This window comes from Pipra filicauda, unplaced genomic scaffold (genome assembly GCF_003945595.2).
Source record: "Pipra filicauda isolate LSUMZ 115617 unplaced genomic scaffold, ASM394559v2 scaffold159_size1710840_pilon, whole genome shotgun sequence".
In the NCBI taxonomy this organism is placed as follows: Eukaryota; Metazoa; Chordata; class Aves; order Passeriformes; family Pipridae; genus Pipra; species Pipra filicauda.
In genome coordinates this window covers 414,671-437,126 of record NW_024104095.1, presented here as the reverse complement: position 1 = coordinate 437,126, position 22,456 = coordinate 414,671, and the positions used below count along the sequence as shown (strand labels likewise).

Genomic DNA, 22,456 nt, shown 5'->3' with positions numbered 1-22,456 from the left:
AATAAAATGGCAGCTGCCAGAAGAGGAAAGAATAAATTGCAAGCCAACAAAGACAGACGTGGTCTCACTGAATGTGTGTTTCAGAGGTTTGCTTTGGTGCTGTGCCCTCTGGACAGTGGAAAAATAAGTTGCTAGATCCCTGGAGCAAAGTGTTGGGATGTCCACTATCACAGGTAAGGAAGTGCTGACAGGCAGCCCTGCCCACAGCTCTGCTGTTCTTTACCAAGGCTTTGCTTCAGGCTTCAAAAATACAACTTCCCCAGGGCTGCTGACCGTGCCTGACTTTGCCGTGGTAAACAGGGGCAGCCAGAGCCAGGATCAAAGCTTCAATATACACAGCCATGAAAAAATTCCACATTTTTATGAGCTGTTTTTATGTTAAAATAAGTTAAAGGACAAAATTGGAAGCCAGGGCCTTTTGGAATTTATGAGAAAAAGAGACAAATAGGAAAAACTGTTGACTTATGCTCCCACAAAAGTCACTCAGAGTTTCACCACTGCTTTCCCCAGGAGCGGAAATGATTCCTTAGGGAATATGTGGAAAAGAAGCAAAGGAAAACGCTAGTGCATAGTGAGATATTCCATCAACCCAACATGTCCTTCCACTTAATAGCCATTTAAACATTAATCAATACCCCAGCTTTATCTGCAGTAAAAATGAGTGCCTGGAATAGCAACAATGCAGATCATTATTTCATTTCGCTTCTTTGTTTCTTCTTTTATAGTTGTTTTTATAACGTTGCAACAAAGGTATGCACAAAAATATGAAACAAGGGCAGCCTAAACAATTCCTAGTCTATTGTAAACCAGCAAATTCTCAATTAACCCTGAAACAATTTCAGAAGATTCAACACTTCCAAAGTAATGAGAATGTAAAATGGATTGTATTATCTTCCCTGATTGCTCTACAAAGCACTGTTGGCTGTGCAAATAAAAAACTGAATTGTATAACCTGTGATTTGGCACAGGATATCGTAAAAGTAGTACTTTGTCTTTCCCACCACATTTTTTACTTATTGTAGGAGCATATTGCAGTACAGTTAAGATGATTGTTCTTTGTTCCATTTTTTGAGGGCTCTGCCAGCGAAAGGTTTAGAATAGACCCATTACAGAAAAACACTGTAAAAATAGAAGTATAGAATACAAAGATTCACTTCCCACTTTTGACTTTAGTGGGATCTGCTGATTGCACAGCACTTTTGAAAATCAGACCATTTTTTTTGGTGGTTAAACATGAACTTACCTGCCTGCGTGTACCTGCTCGGTTGTCTCAATCCTAAGCACTCTGATACATCCGTAGGGATGTGTGCAAACTATGTTCTCTGGTGTGCCAATTACTGTTTATTTTTGTCTTATTCTACATTGCAATAGTGAAATTTAGTGCTGTTTGTGGACTTTATCTCATTGTGGTTTGTTTTAGTTTTTTTTAAATTTTAAACCATGCCAACAGCTTACTGTTCCCAGGGGCTTGTATGACAACAGGGTAGGGGCAAGAGGGTGTGACATATTTTGACTGTGACCTCCTTGCACTGGGTTATTGTCCTTGCAATATGTTTAAGCCAGATATTGTAAAGAAAACAGCACAATTCCCTCAGACTGGAACTCATCTCCGGCAATGTTTAAATATACACCTTAAACAAAGACCCACAAAGAGATGCAGAGAGGTTGTAGATGCAAAACAAGAGAACATAAACCAAACTATGCACTTGGTCTGTTTGGTGCAGGACTAAAATGAAGCAACAAATACATGGAAATAATTTAAAATTTATAAATAGCCTCTCCCCCCTCCTGTAACAGAGGAAGATAATTCAGAGAACAGCTCCTGGGGCTGCTCACAGACGTGCAGGGCTTGATTAGCAAAAAGATCATTACACACAACAGACATGGACACAGAAACCAAACCAGAGCCACAGCCCTGCAGCAGCCACAAAAAGGATTTCCCAGCCAAGAGTGCAATAGCTCAGGGTGTCCCAGGCCAGCAGCCAGGCACAGTCAGATGCTGCTCTTGGCAAGGCCTTCCAGAGCTTGGGAATTGCCAGACTTTCCCCGTGTTGAGTCAAGGGGTCTTGGCTCTTATGCTTTGACAGAATGAGAAGGAAGGTAAAACGAAGCAGTGCCAAATCTGTGTTGAATGACACATCTGAGCCAGTCTGGTGTGCAGCACTGACCAGAGGTAAGGGCAGCGAGCCTGTCAGGCTTTGTCAGCATTGGGGGGTTCATCCTGGTGCATCTGGAGAGCGCTGGAGCCATGGCCTGCAGGGACTGTTCCATCACAACCCACAACAGAGGAGAAGTCCTGCAGTGGCATTGGCCCCATGAAATATCTGTCTGATTCTCTAGTTAGGCTTTGTCACCACGGCAGACTGTAGGCAGTAAGGTGACACTGTGGTGGACCAGTGAGCATGGCTGGTCTGGCTCAGCTGGGACTCAGACGTTGGACTTTTGAGCCCCAGCTCTGTCAGAATGGAATTAGGGAAGTCTTTAATCCATACTACATCCTCACCTCATCTTTAAAACAGTGAGGATGTATTTCTGCCTTGAAAAGCTGTTAAAAGGATAAAATCTGTAAATCATTGCAAAAGGCCTAGAACACATAGCAATGAGGGACATCAAAAGTACCAAGAGAGACAGAATAGAAAAGAATATTTGAATGGCTTTCTAAAGATGCAGCAAGATATTTACTGGCATTTTCTATCTAAATTTTCATGTCTAAATTGCCTATCTCCTGAATTCTTTTTAAACTATGTTTAAAATAGAGTTGAACCAAGATGAGTAAAAATTTCCTGTTCTCTGTGATACACACATTTATATGTGTGTGTTTACTTTGTGGTCTTGGGCAAAGCTGAGAGTGTCAACATACCATGGCAGGCAGTTGGAACGAGGTGATTTTTTAAAATCTCTTCCACCCCAAACCATCCTATGATTCTATGATAAGACTTTGATAGCAACCATTTTCATAGCATTTCAATCTGGCAAGAGTCAGTATCAGAAATATAACAAAGCTTTTCCATACACTAGATATCCAATTCACACTTGCTCCTTTCAGGGATCCTGGTCCCATTGACATAAATTTAAACTACCAGTTGACCAGAGCCAATATTTCACCTAAGTATAGCTCCATGTTTGTATTTGGAATGAAAAACCTTCACATCATCCACATTATGAATCCTTGCTCCTTCTGGCACTGGAACATATAATGGCAGCACATGAAATTTTTTTATGAGCTCTTCATGAGTTATTCAGGTAAAATGATAGTGGAGAAGGTAAATTTGTATGTCTGTGCCTGTGATCTCAGCATGAGAACACCCTTTTGTCTCTGAATGAAGAAATCTCTAAATACAGACATTCTGTAATCTTTAAATCAAGCCAATATGAATTTTATCTCATTATATCAAGTGCAGCTAAAAAAACCAAGAATTACTACCTCTGAAAAAAGCTTCACAGGTATCTGGGAGAGAACAGTGCAGCAGTTACAGCATAAATATACACACTGGGTAAGTAATGGTGGCTCTCCAAGGCAAGAAAACTTCCCAAAATATAAGTGCAACACTAAAAAATCCGTGTTAAAACTGCATTGTGCTTTATGTAGGGATGACATAACGTAGAGCTTTAGAGATCAACCTGCTTCCCATCGAGCTCCCTCTTCTCCACTGCGCTCTCGTTACCTTTTGCCTGCACTAATTACGGCAGCATATGGCACCGGGAGGAGCAGAGAGGGAACCTTATTGCAGCACAGCAATTCTCCAGCTGAAACACACTCCACACTCATTAATGATGACACACAGCAATTCTTCTGCTATTTGGCTACATGATAACAAAGGTATTCCTGCTCCCAAGCTGCTCCGGGGAGAGGAGTTTGCCTTTCCTATATGTATATTTATATGTATATTCCCAGCCTTGCACAGCTGGGTCTCTGATTGCCATCCCATGTGGAATGAAAACAATAATAGCAATTCTCTAATGTATATTACAGCTAATGTTCTGTAACTATACTGACATTTGATTTTGTAAAGATGTTTTTATGCAACTTCCAAGACTGTTTTTTAGTTTTAAAATGTTTGTGGCACTAAAGCCATTGGAAGAATGCTGGAGCAGTTGGAGTTTTTCACTTTCCAAGGCCATGTTGGACAGGTCCCTGAGCATCCTGGTCTAGTGGGTGGCATCCCTGCCCATGGTAGGGGATTGGAATGAGATGGCCTTTAATGGCTCTTCCAACCCAAACCATTCTATGATTCACTTTTTTTTCAGATGTTGCAAAACAATGTGGATTAATAAAATGCATTAATTTGGAGGTGCAAGAGAATATACAGGTTCACATTCCATTTTATACCCAGATATACAGCTACTGCCTAAAAACTTCTGCAGCCCCTAAACACAATGTTGTACAGGTCAGCAACATATCATCCATGATTCTTGTGTTTTGTGTGACAAAACATGTCTTAAACACAGAAGGGAGGCATTGTTGGAAATAACTGAACTCAACAGGTTACCAAAACACTCTGGCCATGACATAAAGAAGTTGCCAGTAGGCCTCACATTTACCTTATTACAGCAGCTTAAACTACACCCCCAGGAAGCAGTTATTTTCAAACCTCCTTTCAGTGCTCCTTCCTCATGTGCTTTCCTGTTTGGACACCCAAATACACTTTTATTTCTTTATGACCCTTGAAGAACTCTACAGTTTCTCCTGAGATCCGCATGACAGGGTGTCTTCACCCCTTTCCATGTGAGGGGAACTCGCTGTTCCATTTGGAAACACCTGGATCCGAGCCAGGTGTGAGCACCAGGCTGCCCCACATCTCTCCCAGCAGTCAGCAATAGTCTGTAGCTCAGCAAAGTGTCAATGCTGGCATTGCTCTGCCCTAATCTGTGCCTTCTTTTGCATTTCCTTTGCAATGAGTGCCTGCAGTTAGTGCGTTGTCAGCACTAGAAAATCTCTATGATGGGCACAAATCATGACGATATCAGCATAACTCCGTTGGTGCTCAGAGTGTTGTGTTATGGAGGCATAACTGAGTAATAATTTAAAGCTAAGACTTTTTTGCTGATTTATTAGCAATTCAATAACCCTGCCTGAAATAAGTGTGTCAACAGGTAAATATGTGTGTGTCAGGAGAGAGGGGCAAAACCTGATGGATGTTGGGTTTCATATGTATACAAATACAGATCCCTGTGAAATAATGGCAAGGGGTTTGTCACCCAATGTGTAGGACACCCATAAAATGATACAGCAACACATGCCCTACTCAGCATGAGTAGGTTCTTTAGCTGCAGCATTTTTCTTATCACCTCTATGATGTGAATCACAGGGAAACAAATCCGCATTAAGCACAGTGCTATCAACAGCAGCCTGTTGCTGGCACTGCCAAGTTAAAGCTAACCCTGATATCTGCCCCTCATGCTGCAGACACTGCCTAAGAAAGCATTTCCATTGCAGGTGAGGACTGAAAGGGTTTCATAGCACAGGGAGAACAGAAGAACAAGTGTCTCATCACAGTGTATTACTGAGACAAAACGTAAGAATTCGTCATCTCAAAAACTCCAGGCCAGGTTATACGGGTTAGAGGAGAAGTGATAAAGGGGGCAGTACTGACAGCCCTCTAAAGGGCTTTTTCCTGTCAGTTGTCTACATGGACATGTGGGTTCCTGATCCTCAAGGCTTTCAGAAACTGCCTTCTGTGTGTCTAACTTTGTGATTCCACAGAATCATGGAGCGATTGGGATTGGAAGGAACCACTGGAGATCATCACTGACTGTTTTCAAGACCTGTTGTGAATCTTAAACCTCACTGTGTCAGGCCTAAACCTTGACATAAACATATCCTGGTAAACATTAAACATGCTGTATGAACACAGAGTTAAGACAATCTTCAAAAGATGTGGTTAAAAAGTCAGAAAGGAAAATAAAATCTAAACTGTCATCTGTTTGCACTTTCCAGCCCCCATATTTAACTTGCACACTACAGCTGGCAAGCTAAGCTGGTTAGCCCTTATGCCATTAAATATATGAACATATAAAATGGATGGATTTGAATTTGGATTGAAATGTTGCTGCTAAAAGTGTGACTATATGCTACGTGTGCAACAGGCTGTGAAATACCTCCTGCAGTGCCCTCCTGCAGAGATTTAGACATGCTAAAATTACTTGGGCTAGATTACTTGAAAGAAAAAACCCTAAAAATATAAAAAAACCCCAGATTTAACTGAAATATATACTATTATTAATCAGAATAAATATATCATTAACAAAATCTAAAACTCAAAATAAATCACATTTTCTGGCAACACTATTGAGAAAGGTGTTAGGTCAGATGCATTTTTAAACTTACTGGAGATTGAGGATTTATGCAAGAGCCATTTTTCAGCTTCGTGGAACAGATTTATGGGCTTGCAGACCGTCTGTATTTTCACAGGCTGGAAATGTCAACTTAAGAGTAACAATTTAAAAAAATAAATTAAACCCCCCCATCAACATTGTGCAACAAGTCGCTCTGCATTTTAGGCCACAGAAAATTCATGTTCCTCTGATAACCTGGACACACTCCAGGGTGAATCCATTAGCTCTGCACCGGTGCCTGGCTCAGCTCTGCAGGCAGGGCACGACAGGCTCTGTAGGAACTCCCCGCAGCCGCTTCTCCCTGGGCGACCCCAAAGTGCCTCCCCAAAGTTTCCAGGAGTTTCTGTACAGACCTGAGCCTGCACATGCTTCATGCTGATCCTATCTGAGAAGGCATCACAATTCCCTGGCTCAGTGCCAGTCTGGCCCATGGAATGGTGCAATAATCCTCTCCAAAGCACGGGCACATCCTTAGGGTGTGCAAGGGGCTGGATCGCTCTGAAACGCAGGGGGGCTGCACAAGGCTGATACGTTGCTTTTTAAGGTTTGAGGTTTACATACATTCAGATTTTGGTCAGATATTTGTTGCTAATATCAGTTTTCCATTGATTCAATCGCTGTTTTTAACAGTAAAAAAAAAACTCCAAAGCATTTCAGCTTGCACTACAGAAATGTGTATTTTCGGGGAACCAGAGCAGGAATGCTGTGGTACATCAGGGCTGAGCACACCACTGAAGATCAGTAGTTTTTATTAAAACTGTATAAACACAGAATGTTCTCTGGAAAAAGCTTCCATTTGAGCTGCCTTCTTTCAGGTGCCCTGTCAGTTTATGGTTAAGAAATAGATATTTATAGCAAGAAAAGGAGTCTACCCCTTGCTTTGGAAGACAACTTGGCTCTTACAACCTTTCCACTGGCATCTGTCTCAGGTCAATAAGTCACAGGAAAGTCTGCTGAAAGTGTAATAAAGATTTTTCAGAAATACTTCAGCTGTTAGTCGATTTTTTTAAAAACTGCTTTTTAAACTGAAAGTGTACGTTTTTGATAGGACATATTTCAGAAGGTAGACAAAACAATAAAATGGGAACTCAACACTACTTGGTCTATACCAACATGCCATGACACTTAGAAACATTCTAACATTCTATTTCCAGTTTACAACAGTAAATTTCTATTTAAAATTCTAATTTAAAAAAAATCATTGAGAAAGGATAAAATTAAACCCCTCTTTCCCTAAAAGTATATTTTTCTATGGGCAACAAGTCTTGGAAGGAATTGTTTTGCTTTAAACAAACAAACAAAAAGAACAAAAAGCTTTCTTACTTCAGTTACTTCTGCAGTTAACTGGAAGTGTCCAAGGCCAGGTTGGACAGGGCTTGGAGCAACCTGGTCTAGTAGAAGGTGTCCCTGCCCATGGCAGGAGGTGGAACAAGATGAGCTTTAAGGTCCCTTCCAACCCAAACCATTCAGTGGTTTTATGATATTTATAACAATATCAATATATATTCTATTTGGGCTATAAATATATAATATATATGTTTTATATGGTAGATCACTACAGACCCAATGTTGCCTCCTGCTGCTCACCCAGTCAGGGAGAGCAGTGGAAATTGGGGTTATAAATGTCACTGTTGGTGGCACCAGACTGGGGTGGGGAAGGGCTGCCGGGCTCAGACACCACTGACCAAGCATTTTTCAGGCTGGAGCTCTGATCTCCCAGACTTTAGCCCTGGAAGTGGTTCCCGTGCCCCGAGGGAACAGTTTGCAGGTTGTGACCACGCTACAGTCCGTGTTTGCTTCTGTTTCCATCTGCAGGGCACTTCTACAGCTCTGCGCCTCATCTCACCCTCTGAGCTGAAAGATTCCTCAGCTCAGCTTTGTTTTGCTTGTCACATCAGGGAGTTAGCAGGCTGGCTTTCATGGTAATGCTCTATCTACAGTGATATGATCAAAACAGAATGAAAAATTAGAGGAAATTCAGTTTTTAGTCCCCTGCCACTGAGACATGTCAGATGAGAAAATGGTTGACTAATTAGTCATTTGTGTGGAGAAGTAATGGGAGTAAGCCCCTTGGTAAACATGAAGAAAGTAACAAGAGAGTCATTGCAACTGGAATAATAAAATAAACCCAGACCTAAAACCTACAGCAATTAATCAAATGAAGATAATAAAATTGCAGCAATGAGGCAGTTAAATAAAATGTTCTGAAAAGGAAAATATTTTTTGTTATTATTGTACAGTCTTTCAAACATTTCTCTACACTGAAATCTAATTTTCTTGTTTTCTTCCCTTCAGGGCAAAAATATCCTAGAAGTTGAGGTGTAACAACAACAAAAAAAAAATCCACAAACTCATTTATGTATGTTTTAATCAGAAGTGATTAGGGCTATGGTTAAATGAACCCAGAGGCTATAACTATCTGAATTATTCCTAAAGCTAGGGAATAATACACCATATCTGGGACTAACACGCTGCTATAATCAGGTTGTTACTGTTAGAATAATTGTCAACACATGCAAATCAGTAAAAGTTTTCTCATTGTAACAATTGTGCCTCAAAAGCTAATCAACGTTAGATGAGCTGGAGGTTCTTTTATAAACTACCCAGAAAAGGTTTTTGGCAGTAAAACTCCATCAAAAGTTTCTGCACATGCCTGTTCTCTGTGCCTGTGCTTCCAGCAAAGGCAGCTGCTCCCACTGCAAATCCCTTCGCTGCTTTCCCTGTTCAATCAGCGGTTCTGGGAGCTCTTGAAAAGCAGGAAAGTTTTTATAAGAGCCCAGCAGATTCACTGCTGAAATGTCACTGTTGAACACAGCCATGAAACAGCACATTTCTGCAGATTCCGGGAGTTATTTTTTCCCCAGGGATGGGCAGGGAAGAGGTGGGAAGTGGCTCCCCACTGGGAGGCATTAGTCTGTCTGGATCGATACAGCTGCCCTTGGACTGGAGTAACTGGCCAGGCCCAGCACGGGGTTACTTCTGCCAGCTTCCATAAAAACTCACTTTTGCCCTGGCTAATTTTAAAGTCACAAAGAAAACCCCCTTGCCCGGAGGCACCCCCCGAAAGGGCAGGGGAACTACAAGCAGGCTCCAGCACGGGTTTGCATCCGGAGCCCGTGGCATCCAAACATACTGCCAAGTCCCAACCCTGGACATTATTAACTCTGGGACCTGTCTCGGAAGGAAGGAAGGGGATTCATGTTTCTGCAAATTGATTTCCAAGAGGGAAGGGGAGGGGGTTGAATGTGCTGACTAATCATTTTAGCACAGTTTATGTCCAGTCTAAAGCCTTTGTGACACCGATGCCTCAAAGCATTGGTTACATTGCAGGCACCCCTGGGCACTGCTTCAGCTGCTTCTTGCACACTCCCTTGCCTCTTTTGTTGCCTTTTCTCGTCAAAACTTTTCAAAGAATTACAGTCCAGGATAAATCTGGAAGATGTTGGGACTAGGTTATCCCACAGATGGGGAATAATGCCTCGTCACTCTGAAAATAATTAATACTAAAGTCTAGAAGTACCACAGGCCATTCTCCCTGTTGCCAGAGGAGTAAGCAATACATGTCACCACAAGACAGGACAGACCCAGTGATATCCACCATGTGACACTTTTATCACTCCTCAGTAAGAACACTTTAATTATAAAGACCACATACTTCAAACAAAGTTACTTGAGGCCTGGGTTCTTATTCCATGAGATTTTTTTTTCAAGAAAATGAACAAACAAAAAGGACTCCCCTGATTATATTGGGTATGTCAGCCCCCCCCAAAAATGTGTAAAAGATATTATTGTGGTGAACCAGCATAAGTATTTTGCTTTTTCTTAGCTTAGCAACAAAAGACAAAGAAAAAATGGGGTGGCATAAGAAAGGATGAAATTTAACACATGATAAATTGACTGTGCAAGAAGTAGCAATTCAGAAAGAAAATCTGTGAAGAAGCTGATCCTGACAGAAAAGCAATCAAAGTAGTTTCCTGTGCTGACAGAGCTGGGCCATTCCGAGCTGGCTGAACTCGCACAGGGCTCATTTGTGGGATTCAGCTATTTCCAAGGCAGGGCTGTAACACAGAGATGATGGGAGAGCAATAATGTTCTGCTGACTTAGAAAAGCCTCTGAGTTTCCTGGCACGTTGCAGTGAGGGTCTGGCAGGAAAAACAGCCCCAGTCCTGCTCCTTCCCTCCCCTTTCCCTGCCAAACACTCAACACTGTCCCCCAGCTCTGTTTAAACTTGGATGGGACAGCCAGTATAAAATAGCTGCTGGTGCAGGTTTCCCTGCAGACACTCATTTTGGTGAGATATTGGTTGCTAATCCTCTGATTATAAATGGGTTTTCATGTAGTTGACAGGCATAATCTTGAGTGGCAAAGATTCCCGCTGGAATCCAGACTTCACTGAAGCAACGAGGAAACACTGATCCTGTGACTTGAGCTGAACCTGATCCAGGCAAAACCTGGCTGAAATCTTGGGTTTTTCTCACATTATAGCAGTGCCTGAGCCATTATTGGAGTCTTTGCTGAGTGTGGAGCTGAGCCCCCGAAGGCTATTCCATGTTCATAGTAACTGAACTAATCACTGACATCTCTCAGAGAGGGTTTGTTCAGTGGGGAGAGCTGTGTGACCCCTCAGCAGCATCACCCTCAGCCTCTCCTGCCTCCTGCAGAGCCATGTGCTGCTCCTGCTGCCACAGCCTGGGGATCTCATGAGCCCCCAGACCCCGTTACACAGCGAGCACACACACTCACACATTCCCACTAACTCTGCTCCTGTGGGCAGGAAGGTTTCCCTGGCACATCTCCCTTATCCACCAGGGCATCCATACCAGCTCTAAACCAACAGGATGCCACTACATCTCTTCCCTGACCCCCACTGGGACCCTGAGGGAGGCAGCTCGACAGAAGCAGAGCAATGTGCTGGAAATTCAAGTTGCTCCTTGTATAGAGAGTCAAAGAATTGTTAAGGATGGAAAAGACGTTTAGGATCATCAAGTCCAGCCATTAACCCAGCACTGCCAAGCCCACCACTAACCCCTGTCCCCAAATGCCACATCTGCACATCTTTGGAACACTTCCAGGGATGGTGAATCCACCACTGCCCTGTTCCAATGCTGGACAAGACAATGGAAAGAGGAGATGGGGAATGAAAGGCTTATCCAGGCTCAAGCCCTTCGTGTGGTCTTGGTGAATGTTACCTCTAGGGAGGAGTTATGTGGAGCTTTAAATCCAGTCAAACTGTTTTAAAATGAAAAAAGAATCAAATCAGAATGATTTTGGTCACAGTTGGATGCCTACCAATGAGTTAGTTAGGAGTTATTTAACTCCTTGTTCCTTATTTAATCCACTAAGCATCTATTATGAAAGCTGAATTCTCTAAAACAAAATATGTCATTCTGCTATTAATATTGTAAAAATTAAGGTGTTTTTCCTTTTAAGGTGTTTTTCCTTTTAGTTCTCTTGTTTAGCTTTGTTTAAAAAAATTGTATTCATAATAGCAAAATAGACTGTCCTGATGCTTTTGTATTGTTATGTAGCTCAGAGGAATTAATACCCACTGAGTGAAAATACTTTCCAACCTTGTAGCATTCAACAACAAAAAGAAGGAAAGGGTAGGTGAGAAATTTAGTAGCATGTTTGATAACGTGAGTATATAAGATTCAAGAAAAAATTACACTACCACTTGATAATATGAAGAAAATGGTGAATTTATTCCTGGCTAAAAATAACGCAAATTAAGTTTTTGTTTTTTTTTTCCTCATCTGATTTTAAATACACTCTGTTCTTCATGGGTGCAGTTCTTACAGAAGGAACTTGATTAATTCTGTTTTATTCTTTTTGTAATAATTGGGAATCACCTATCTGAGTTTTATTTGATTACACTGAACTATACAAAAAACATGCAACCACTTTCTATCCTGGATTTGGAGCAATGTGTGATATCATGTCACATCTTTTCCCTTATTTTTGGGCAGTATCTTTTGTTTGCCTAACTCACTCTCTGTAACGACCATGACAAATGAACAAGGCAATGTGATTTACCTTCTCTAACCTCAATGAATCAGATTCTCAGGCACTCAGGGTGTCCAAATGCACTTTAAAATGCAAAGTTGTCCCTCTTACTCTCATGTTTTCAAGGCTGTGTATAACCATATCTTAGCTGTTTTATTTGTCATGCCATCAAGTGCAGACTGTTACATTTGTTACAGGTTGCTGGGCTGAATTTCCCCCCCTCTGTCCCTCTCTGCCTGTAGGAATCATCTAATGCCTGAGGGATGACAGAGAACAAAATACTACTTTTCACTTGTTGAGCAAGAACATTGGAAGTCAGATTCTACACTCTGTCATATTCACTTGGGATAGTCATTGTAACATCCCTTGTCTAACTGATGTTACTGCAAAACAAATTTGTCCTTGCACGGGTAAATAGAAACAGAGAATGCTGAACAAAATTAAATCCTGCCAGATATTCTGAAAGGCATGTCACAAGATATGGCAGGGTTTAGAAAATGGCCCCTTCATATATATTTTAACATATTAAAAAACATGTGTTTTCCAAGGAAATAAAATTTTAAAGCTTATTGTTGACAGGAATATTCTCCTTTGCTTGCTAAAAGGTAAGTTCACGCTGAAGAAGTCTCAGTAATATCCCTTTTCACGTTAGAAAGCATCTTTCTTGCTGCATGTCCTGTGTGCATCTGAATGCTGGCTCTGATGTACAGCCTACAACAAATCTTCTCTGCACAGCACAATTTTTATCTTGTGTTCATCATCGTAACAGCCAAGCCCCTTCCAGACACACATTAAGCAACATGACAAATGTGTGTCATTTAAGAAATCTGCTGGCCAATGATGGAAAATGTGAACAGGTTAGAGGGGAAAGCTCCACATAAGTACTCATTTATGACACAAAAAGAGCTTTCATTAGATGTTATGGGATTAAGCACTGAAAGGACTGGAAATGGAAGATTTACAGTTGTTTGTTTAACCTTAATTTACCACACTGACAGTTGCTGATAAACTTTCTCTGCAGGCCTTGCCTGACTGCAGTGTGGGACCAATGAGGTAAATACTTTACCAAAAGTATTCCACTATTTGGTCATATATAGTTTTATTTTCTGCTTGATATCTGTTGCATTCAGTGCACAAAAGATATAGTGCTCTGTAAGTCGAAGGTATTGAATCCTCTCCTATGTTTTTATTAACTGTTATGTCTTAGTTACTCCATGCTGTTTAACCCTGGATTGGATGCCCGAGAGTTAAACTTCTCATATATTTTTCCTGTGTCATTTGGGATCTGAGTGTTTTCCCAGGCACCTTCAGTGAAGGTCCAGAGCATCACCATGGGATGAATGTTAATGTTTTGATTTGACAGACAAAAAATGGAAACCTCAAGAACTGCAAAACTAAAAGAATCTGCTAATTTTTTCCTGAAATGTCAGAAGTTGTAATGAAAAAACTCACCTAACTGCTTAAAGGACTTATTCAAAGGGCTACAGTTATACAAGAATTAAAGCTATTAGGAACTTTTTCTTCTTTTTTTTTTTTTCCTTGCACTGAAAACCCAAACTCTGTAACAATTTCCATGAGTCAAACTAACTCAACAACCTTGACATGGAGATATGGAAAACTGTTGTTTTCTTTCTCTGCTAAACTGTCTTAAACACTAGTTAATAACTCAGAAAATTCCAGGGCCAGAAGCAATGTTTGAGTGTTCCATTTTGAAGCTGCACACCTTGTTCACTACTAATAAAGTTTCTTGGTTTAGCCCTGAAGCATTATCAGATAAACTCTGGGGCTGCATTTTTTTTTCATGTATAAAAAATGCTTCCAACGAGCCAGGGCTGAATCTCCAGAGAGGTTGGGCCTTAGGCAGGCACAATTCCATTGGAAATTTCCCACTTGAAAGGGAAAAAGAGGAAACAAAACTCTGACAGGCCCGTTAAAATAGGTAAATGTGTAAAGATTCTTCAGGGTGTGGAGTATTCAATGAAATCTGGGTGAGACAGGTTGGATACTCCAAGGTGATGTGATGTTAACCACTACCAAAAGGAGCTGCCCAAGGAATGCCATGGATAATAATTATCCAGCTATATGCAGAGTAGGCATAGATGTCTCCATACCTAGAGCACACTGGTCATAAAATTAGGACAAAGTTAGTCCCTAGCAATTCACATTTGAGCCCAGAATGGATCTGCAGGCTTACTGCTGCCTAATAAAGTGCATAATTTCACTCTTACTCAGAAACTCTTTTACAGAAATTGGCATCCTTATTACCAAGTTAATAGAAAAATTCCCGTTGAACTCTACAAGACGTTTTTCCTATTACAGTAACTTTGCAGAGTTCCATTTAGTAAAAATGAGTGCTTAAACCTTCTGACAATTTCTTCACTGAACTCCAATTCCACTCCAGGAATAACTGTCTGTGAGCCTGAAAGAAGATGGGTCTTTATGCCTTGAAATGCACAGCCCAGGGTTGTCTTGCAGTTGAGCAGTGGCTGTAAACATCCAGCAGCAGTTCTGTGCCTTTGGGAAAGCTTCTGCTCTGAGGTGAAAACCTACACCCAGGTTCACTGGGAATTTTGCCACTGAACTGGGGGTGTCCATGGTTTATTCTGCCCTTATTCTGGAGATGGCAAATTAATGAAATACAACCATAACATCCCAGACAACATCTGCTCTGGTGCCATCCAAGATCTACACCTGCTTCAGAGGCAGAAGTGCTGAATTGCTTAATTAGATACTTGGTCTCCATGACAGGATTCAGGCCTAGATGCATCATCAATCTTCCTGGAAAACTTTGATTTCAGTGCTTGGTTTTTCCAGCTTTTGCCTTCATATAAAATACCACTGGTCACTGGAGCTCTAATTATACATTTTAACAGTCCAAATAAATTTCTGTCAAAGCACCACTGAAAGCTGTAACTCCACACAGACATTCCCACACGATCAAACATGGTTTAATCGGACTCAGAATTCAATGACTTTAAAATATTAAGAAAAATTCCTACCGCCCCCTTCCCTGTCAACACGACTCCTCACACAGTGTCCTCAAACTTGATAGCTAACTTATTATAATCAAGACACTCTTTCCTTCTTCCAGAGGCAAAATCCTGCCTTTTCTGAAACTAGAAGAGAACAGTAATGACAAAGTGAGTTATTGTCAAGATCTGACTTCCACTGCAAGCATAACTTGTGACTGATAGATCCTATTGTCATATTTCTCAAGAAGATCTGCAATATTGTTTAGTCAGTGACATGAAAAATGTGCCCTATAATTTCACAGTTCACAGGCATCCATTCTGAGTGCTGACATGGTTGAAATCATAATGTGGCATAATATTGTTATGCAGGATAAAGACAGAGGGTCTAATTAAACTCCCCTTAAATGTTACATTTATCCTTATTAATCAAGAATTCAGGATTCTTAAGGTAATAGCAAGGGAAGTTAAAAGAGGTTACTATGGCTTATTTGATTTCATGGAACCACAGATTTTCAGTGCTGTCATCTACAGTTTCAATATCAACATATTAAGTATGATTTATGCCAACAGAATAGAGCAGCAGAAAATTTTAAGAACAGGATCCCATGACAAGTATTGTCAGGAGTGATGAAGTGCAGCTGCAGGTATCTGGGTTTTGGGCAAAACTATGAATCATGGATTGAGAATTCCTGGGCCTCCTGTTTAGGTAGTCTTTAATAATTTAATTCAGACACTTCTGCTATTTCAGAGACCAGTCAAAGAGAGAGGGATTAATGGTTGTTTTCTTCAGGAAAGGGACACTGCTCTCCAGGAACTGCCTCACTGAGCCTGGGTGAAAATCTCCTCTCTGCCCTGCCTTCTTTTCTACCAGGAGAAGGTGAGCAAATAGGTGCTATACCAACCTTTTTATTCACATTCATCTCTTCCCTCAACCTTGACAACTGCTAGGAAGGGGAAGGAAGGAAGGAAGGAAGAAGTCAGACAAGATGTTATCATAGATAAGGCAAGTGTGGGAGCTCCCCCACATCCCTGCAAAGCAAAAGCCAGCACAACAAAGCTTAGCACCCACTGGTGATCTGGGATTGGCCTCAAGCACTAAAAATTAAGATGTACAAAAGCAGACAAGGAAAGAAGAGGTCAGACATCTGCCCCAACACAGAGACAGAGAATATCAGCAAAAAGAGGGCAAAAAGAAACATTGGGGGGAACTTAGAGGCGTTCAACACTGTGAGAGACACCACAAGCAACAATTAAGGACTCCCAGGGACCCTCCACAGAGCGAACAGGGAGGTGCTGGCAGGTTGGCTGTAAATTAAGGAAGCCTGTGAGTAACAAAGGGACTGAATAACAGAGTTTGGGAGCCAGGCTATCAACATTTGTTCACAGCTCTGAGGAAAAGTGTGTCCTGTTACTCTCCAGCTCAGGTATCGGAGCTGACAGAGATGAAAGTGCCTTTCCTGAGCGGTCACATCACACACTGTCCACAGCTTTTAGAGGACCTGCATTCCAGGCTTGGCAGACGTTTCAATTCTCTCAGCAGTGGGATTTAATTCCAGTCATTTGTTCTCTTCAGTCTCATCTCAGTGGCTCCCACCTGAGATTTTTTTTTTTATTATTTTTTTTTTTACCAGCTGCTTCCTTCCCATTAATTCAGCCTCTGTGAATCCACACAGTGCTGGCCAGCTGCAAATCATTTTCTGGACAGGAAAAACAGGTCCTGGTTTTGCTCTTGAGCCATTTTCACCCTTCCAGGGTTACATCAGTGTGGTTTTGAGTATGAGAGGAGAATAAAGGAGGTACAGCACAACTCCAGAAACAGTTTTGCTTCTTTCCCATCCTGTTGTAAGCCTAAAGAATTTTCTATATGGGGAAAGAGGAGCTGTTTACTTTGTTCAGTAAACAAACAGTGGAAGAGTGGAAGTCAGTTTGGTCAAACAACGACCAAAAAAAAAAAAAAGGCAATGCATGTTTTTCACTAGTTTTTCCCCTTCAGGTATTAGTATTATGATAATAAAATATAAACATCACACTAATTACCAACTCAGATAGTAATTAACACCTTCAAGGAACAGTTTCAGTAAAAAGACTGCTGTGTAGAACACTGTTGAGCCACTGGTTGACCAGTGAGTACCTGCAATTACAGGTAGTGGTTGTGTAACACGAAGGAATTGGCCGAGTTCTTTCTTTCAGAACTGATTAATTCTCTCCTTTTGTGGCACTGCTTGCTGGATACCCCAACACTTGCAGCTCCCTGCAAGTCAGTGTTTCTGTCTTTCAGATTGTACAAGGAGAGAAGTGAAAAAAACTTCTTTTGCTTCAAGCAGATTCCCTCTCTCCCTGCCTTTCCATCTAACTTAAAAAAGAGAAAGGGAGAGAAAAACAACATACACTGTCCAATACACGGCAACTTCAGATGTAGAGATGCTACAAATTCCCAGTGGCTGGTTCAGGCAGGCCATAAATAAAACTGCAGAGCCAACTTGAGATGCTCGTGGGTGTAAGTTACAGTGAAAAACTCTGGTGCTGCATGCTGAGAGCAGGCTCAGCCATTCATTTATAACAATAGGACTATTCTTCTGTCTGCACAAGGAAAACAAATCTCCTGTTGTTAGGAATCAAAGACAAGTCCTTCAGACTCTAGGAGACATATTTAACAATGACTAAGTGTGTTACTTCCTAAGCATTTACTCTTTAAGGCTTCCTATCCCTCTCTCATTATGTAGTATTTCTGTAAGTGATTGTAGTGTATCCCAAAAAGCAAGTTTATTGACCTCCACCAGCAACAAAAGTGCTTTAAAAAGGCTTGATGTGCAAGAAAGTATGCAAAATTGATCCCTTAAGTGATTGTGAGCAATGTGATGTGAAGCCTCATCCTTGTTCAGGGGGGCTTCAGGATCTCTGAAAAAATCCTGGCAAGAGACATGAAAAGGGCTTTTTGAATTGTCTTTGCAATTCATGGCTTATATATTCACTGCTTGTAAGGGTGGTGACTGGCAGCAAAGAAAAGCAATAAAAGCAAAATTTACTTTGTCCAGTGAATTCTCCTTAGTTTTCTCAGTGATTTGAGATTTGGGAGAAAGTCACTGAACTACAAATCCCACTTCAGTGGAGTTTCAGCACTATTTTACAGAATTTTAGGCAGACATTTTTTTGTTTTTGACAAAGAGTATACAGATCATGGTTGCCTCCAACTAGAGTTTGGAATATTTCCACTGACTTCCACCAACTCCATAGGCCCCAACCCCAAAGTCAGGGTCATCTGATCTAAAGCAAAATGTGGCCCAGTAGTAAAAATTTCCATTCCCAAAGTCAGTCCATTGTTCAGTAGCTCTTAGAGAAATGACAAATAACAAACATGATCCCTCTGCATTCCATTGGGTTCAGCCTCATCCCCTGGGTCTGATGGTGCAGGATGAAGCCTCATTAAAATACACAGTTTGCAGTATAGAAAAATGCACTTTATATAAAGAGAAACAGAGTCTATGAACCTTCCAGACAGACCAGGAGCTGTTGTTTGGAAAGGCTGACCGTAATAAATGACTTTGCTCCTATTTGCAGAGCAGCAGAGCTGTGGAACACACAGGCAGTGCAATGGCAGTGCCACAGCAGCCCAATGGCCAGGAGAACCCACCTCCTGCTGGGAAGTTGGATCCATCACAGGCTGCCCTAACCTGAAATGATAACTGTCAAACAAAGGGGGATTTACAGATTTCATATTTGTGCAATTCCACCAAATTAATGACACGGCGATATAAAGAGACCAGAATCAAATAAAAGGATGACGACTTCCAAGCCAAAAATTGGCTTTTAAATCCCTACAGCTGAGACCTCAACACTAAGCCAATGGCCCTGTGCTTCCAGAAGCCACTTGTACTCTTTGGGCAGCTTGATTCTGTGGCAGGTATAAATATTGTACACACACAGACTCACATGAACAAACACACACCTTATTTACACATATCACTCCATTTACACATATTTTTTGCAGCCTTTCATGTTCCCGTGAAACTCGCTGCAGTTTGGGTTCTGTTTCTAAGTTCTCCAGCTTCAAATACTGCATTTTAATTCTACTTAATGAATTAGATGTGCTTCAGAGCTACAATAAACTTTTCTTGTGAAGATGTTTCTGAAGCATTGAGTCACATGGTTTACTGGGAATAAATATTGCAACAATGTATTTACATAAATAATTTAAAATCCAACAGCACAGTAGGTAATAAAAATATATTGCCATGATAAGCCATGAAACCAGAAAACAACACTGCTTTATTTAATTAAAAATTACAAATACACTGCAGTAAACAACTTGTTTACACAGTGTTAAAAGTCTAACTATTGAATATCCTGGACTTGTTGAATCCAAAAAAGGGAAAAATACTGAAACCAATCTCTTCACACAGACAAATATTGAGAACCATAACCATGTTTAATTAAGATCTACTGTTAATAATGGATTTCTGAGTGAGGTTCTTCTTTTAATTTCCCAAGGTAGAAAATGTTATTAAATTTGGCCTTTAACTTCTCATTGACATGTACACTTGAAACTTCTGATTAAAATTTCAGAGGTTGGGAAGAAGTACCCAAAATTAAACTCTTAAATCTGGCACAAAAATAACAATGATCCCTGATTAAGAAATCAAATTTCAGAAACTTCATTACTGTTCTATTAATAAATTGCTGGGTTATAATTAAAATGGGGCCTGCTGGATTTCTTTCTTTTTTTTTTTTTTTTTAATTCTAAAAAAGATGGAAACTGTAGAGAGAATTAAATACTTTAAAAAAAAAAAAAAAGAAAAAAAAAAGAAAAAGAAAAAAAGAAAGGTTAATGAATCTGAGAAATGTGATCCAGTTTGAAGAGGTTCTTTTCTGGGAGTGCTCACAGTGGAATGAACACTGAGGTGGAAAAACTTGTGGTCCTGTCTGCTCCTTCCTCTCTACCACCAGAGCTCCAGGAATGTGCTTCAGAGTCTTGGGAATACTGGAGTCTTATTTTTTTTACAGTGCAACACATTTTTGCCAGCTTGTTTGAGCCTTTAAATCAAATTCTTTCTCAGGCGGCAAAAACACTTCAAGCTGAAGAATAAGGAGGAAAATTGCTTCAAAAGTACAGCTGTCTTTAGGAAATTTTACAAAGTAAGCCACGTTTTCCAGAGATAAGTAATTTGAATCTGATTCAGATATGCATTGTTCAAAGAATAAATTCAATCTAGTTGCAGATAATGGCAAAAATGGTTTCTCTACTCTTTTCATGGGTCTTGAAATGCATTTATGGTGTTATATCTAGCAGAGTAACTAAAATTCCTGATTACAAATAATCATCAGCCCCTTCTGCAAGTTTTATATAGAAAATTAACTAAAAATATCCCTGAAGTTAGAGATATCTGAGTTGCAATGGGTTGAAAATAAAAAAAAACAAACACCAACGTTACTAATTCTATGTTGTTCTACCCATTTTAAACAGATTTGTACCTTGTTGGGGGGGATGTACACGATTCATAGAGCACACACTGCACAAATCTGGTATTCATTGCTTCTTGCAGACAAAACACTGCTTGCTCATGGTCATTAATATTTAATGTAATATCTCATTTAAAATCTGTGCTGTCCCTGCTTGGCCTTTATTTTTGCAGTATAATCACAGTAAGCACTCTGATACCATCACAGCAGCACAGGCTGAGAACCCTGCAGTTTGTGTTTCTGTGCTGTACAAAAGTCCTGGACGTTGGCCCAAACTCTAAACACACACCTGCCTGCAGAAACTTGGGAGAGAACGTTTCAGTCAGACTCCAACTAGGGAATAGTTTTGGTCTTTATACATGAAATTTTACCCTGTCCTTTATTGCAGATGCTATTCTTATATTCTAGTCCTCTTTTTTTTCACTGCTAGTAGCCAGGTGTCTCAATAACACCTGCCAGTACTAAAAGCACCTTTTAAAAATGCTGGTTTATGCTTTCCTGTCGTTTTAGCAAAAGGACTTACAGGTAGTCAAATTAGCCTTTCCTGATGCATTCCCCCACTTCCCAGATTTCCATTACATTTGCAGGATTTTCTTCTAACTTATACAGTCACTTCCATTCACACAGTTTCTGTATATGACCATTGCTCTATGCAGATATAGTAACATTTCTGGGAGAATTCTGAGTCACTTATAAGTCAAGGTTTGAGAGTCCCTTCCCAGCCAGTTGTGAGCTGTGGTGAACTACAAAATGTGTTTGTGTTACTTAACTGGTTACACACAATACTTAAAGCTCACTTAAGAGGATTAAATGACTCACTGACTTACTGAAATTGATAATTTCAGTATCAATGTAATTAGAAGAAATCCAGCAAAATCAGTAGGTCAAGGGCAAAATGTCAGGTAATAATTTCTGAACTGCTTTTTGATGACCAAATCCTTACATTTTCTCAGCTTTTCTCTTCTAGCATCACAAAATAAACTGTTACATTAATTAATATGACTCTTCTTATCTCCTATGAAAACACATAAAGTTATGGAGAACTTCAATAATTATGTTTCTTAAACTCAGTTCAAGTCTCAAAGGAAATAAATATCTCTTCCCTGCACAAGCCAGGTGCTGAATAAAACTGCTGAGGGTCATGTTACTCTAACTGGTAAGCAACAGAAATTCCATCCATAGACATGAACTTGTGTGACCACAGTGAAAGAAGTAAGGAATCTTTGGAGCAAAAGCTAAACTTAAGAATAAAAATTCATCCTGTAAATAAATACATTTAGAAAACAAGGGGAATGACACATGGCAAGAATCATCCTTCAGATATTTCAAGGGTAGAAGTCAAAGGTGGTTTTGATAGAGAAAAACTGAAATACTCCTTTGCTATTAACAATGTATCTTTGAGGTGATGCAGAGAATTTAAACTTTGAATTGTCTGCCCTGCCTTTTCCCTCCTTCCTTGGACATGAGCACTCTCTCCTGCTTAAATTCACCTTCTCATCATGGAAATCCAAGTCCTTTGCAGGGACACGCCTACCAACACTTGTAATGACAGTACCAACATCCTCCAGATCAGCAGCTTCCTTTTTGTAGAACACTACATGAGTCAAACTCACTTTAAGAATTGCACAATCACTGCCAAAAAAACTTGGGATAGCAGAGAAATCCATGTCTGTGGGATAGACTGACA

General features: G+C 40.4%; 1 protein-coding gene across 2 annotated transcripts in view; it reads right to left on the bottom strand.

The window, feature by feature from the left end:
• Window positions 1-22,456, bottom strand: part of CDH13 (cadherin 13) — a 447,401-nt gene that overhangs the window by 32,485 nt on the left and 392,460 nt on the right. The window lies entirely within an intron of this gene.